Consider the following 2494-nt stretch of genomic DNA (forward strand, 5'->3'; position numbering starts at 1 on the left):
TTCCTTCGATTTTTCTCCTTCTCTCCCTCTGTCTTTCTCTCCCTCTCTTTCTTTTCCCCTCTCTCCTTCTCTCTCTCTCCCTCTCTGTCCTTCTATCTTTCTCTGATTCTCTCTCTTTTTTTTTTTTTTGAGACAGAGCCTCAAGCTGTCCTCCTTGGTAGAGTGCTATGGCATCACAGCTCACAGCAACCTCCAACTCCTGGGCCCAAGAGAGTCTCTTGCCTCAGCCTCCCAAGTAGCTGGGACCACAGCTATTTTTTGGTTGCAGCTGTCATTGTTGTTTGGTGGGCCCGGGCTGGATTTGAACCTGCCACCATAGGTGTATGTGGCTGGTGCCTTAGCCACTTGAGTCACAGGTGCAAAGCCACTGGCTATTTTTTGGTTGTTGTCGTCATTGCTGTTAGCAGGCCAAAGCCGGGTTTGAACCTGCCAGCCCTGGTGCATGTGGCTGGCGCCCTAACCACTGAGCTACGGGCACCGAGTCCCAGCTCTTTTTTGGTTGTAGTTACTGTTGTTTAGCAAGTCTGGGCTGGGTTCAAACCCTCCAGCCCCAGTTGTATGTGGCCGGCACCCTAACCACTGAGCTTCAGGCCCTGAGTCCTTCTCTTAGGATTTTAAAAATTGCTGTAAAGGTGAATAAGTCACTCCCTAAGAGCAGATACTGCCTGTGGGGTGTGTGTTTTCTTTACAGTGGACATTTGGGTCAGTGTCCTGATTTTTTCCCAGCAGCACAAATACTGCCCGGGGGTATCTAACCTTTACTTCAGTTTTTCTGCTGCACATTGGAAGAACAGTTGTTTTGGGCCACACATTAAAAATGCTAATGAAAGCTGATGAGCAAAAAAAAGGTCTGTGCGTAATTTTTGTGTTATAGATAAGCAAAAAGGTTCTCACATAATCCACATGTGGCCTGTGGGTTGCAGGTTGGATACTATAGTAAACCCTCTTTTACCCTCCTTTTTTTTTTTTAGAAATCACACATGAGTCTAGGAGCAACCATACACACACACACCCAGGTTCCCCATAGGGGTGGACATTTGTAGCTTTCAAACCTCAAAGACACTGAAAGAACCTCTTTTCCCCTCCTTTTGGGAAATGCTTTATTGTGTGTCAAGTGAACACACACAAGTCACATAAGGTGACTTATTTGAGGCCCTCTGCACACACCAGCCTTCTGCTCTCTCTTGGTAGCCACGTGGCCTTCTGGTTTCTGTCAGGGTTCTGGCAATTCCTTCCCCTTCAGCAGGTCACTCCCCCCCTGCCCTGCCTATTAGGTGCACCCACCCAGAAGGGTATCCCTGGTCTGTTTAACTTGCCAGAACCATCGTTTCCAGAGGTGGCATCTGCTGGGCAGGTGTACAAGGCTGAGACTCCTCCACGGCTGTCCAGTGAGTTGAATGGATCTGGGAACTTGTACTTTGAGTCCAAGGTGTTTCAGGGACTTCCAAGCTGCCATGGTCAAGACAGGTGGCATTGGTTGCCTGGGCCTGAGGGCATAACCCTAGTGACCATAGTGTCCCTCCCTAGGGCATATCCCAAGGGAAGATCTTCCTCACTTGTCTGAGGAGGTTGAGTATAAAGAGAACATTTTTACAGCTAGGTGCCTGGACCTGAAAGCCGTAGGTGGGGCAGGGGCCTGTGTTGTGGGCAAAGCTAGGAGCACTGGCAATTCTCTATGAAGACAGAGCAGGTGGCCTTGTGGTAGGCAGAGTGGGAGTGCCCTGTGCAGGACTGGAGCTGGGTCCAAGGGCCGTTGGCAGCAGGCAGTGGGCAGGTAGGAGTGGGGGGCTCTGGGGCTCTGCTTTCTACCAATTGGCAGCTTTGACTGGATGCCTGATTGTCTGGACCTAGGCCTTGTAGCTCTCCAAGGAGGTGATACTAACACTCATCTTCCTAAACTGTGCCAGTTTTGAGTTTGAGGTGAATCAGTAGATGTGAGGTGTGAAGCAGTGCTTGGTGAATGTCTTGGAGGTGATTGCCCCATGCACCAATGAGCAGGGTGGGCCTGGCAGCAGAGTCTGGGGGCTGGTGGGGGCTGCAGCTCCTGGGAGGTAGGTCCATCCTGGTTCCTTGCCTGGGAGTTTTGTGACTGTGGGTATTTTCTGACCCTGAGTCCTCACATTGATAAAGTGGTGGCAGACCCACGACATACTGGTAGTGCTGAGCTGAGGGCTAACCGCACCTCTAGGAAGGCCCAGGCACATTTGACATGCTGATCTCTTGTTCCTTCTCTCCAGGAAGGACCCCATGAGGTGACTTGGCCAGCCCAAGAGGAGCTTGTGCTCTCTGGATAGCTAGATGTTGTCACCGTCTGCCTGAACTGTATGCCCCTCACTGCCAGCCAGGGCCTGTAGACTGTCCCTGAGGGGAGGACGTGGGTCCCCCTGACCTACCGGCCCTGGTCAGAGTTCTCAGAGCCCTAGTAGTCACTGGGTCCCCCCTGCAGCAGCCACCTTCTTGTTTTGTCTTGTCTTTTTTCATTTTTTTTTTTTTT

At 51.2% G+C, this 2494-nt stretch overlaps 1 protein-coding gene across 2 annotated transcripts in view; it reads left to right on the top strand.

The window, feature by feature from the left end:
- The window catches only part of FAM207A (family with sequence similarity 207 member A), a 43811-nt gene that overhangs the window by 6730 nt on the left and 34587 nt on the right, over nucleotides 1-2494 (top strand). The window lies entirely within an intron of this gene.

The sequence above is a fragment of the Otolemur garnettii genome, unplaced genomic scaffold, assembly GCF_000181295.1.
Source record: "Otolemur garnettii isolate 467f Iridium unplaced genomic scaffold, OtoGar3 scaffold00128, whole genome shotgun sequence".
Classification (NCBI taxonomy): domain Eukaryota; kingdom Metazoa; phylum Chordata; class Mammalia; order Primates; family Galagidae; genus Otolemur; species Otolemur garnettii.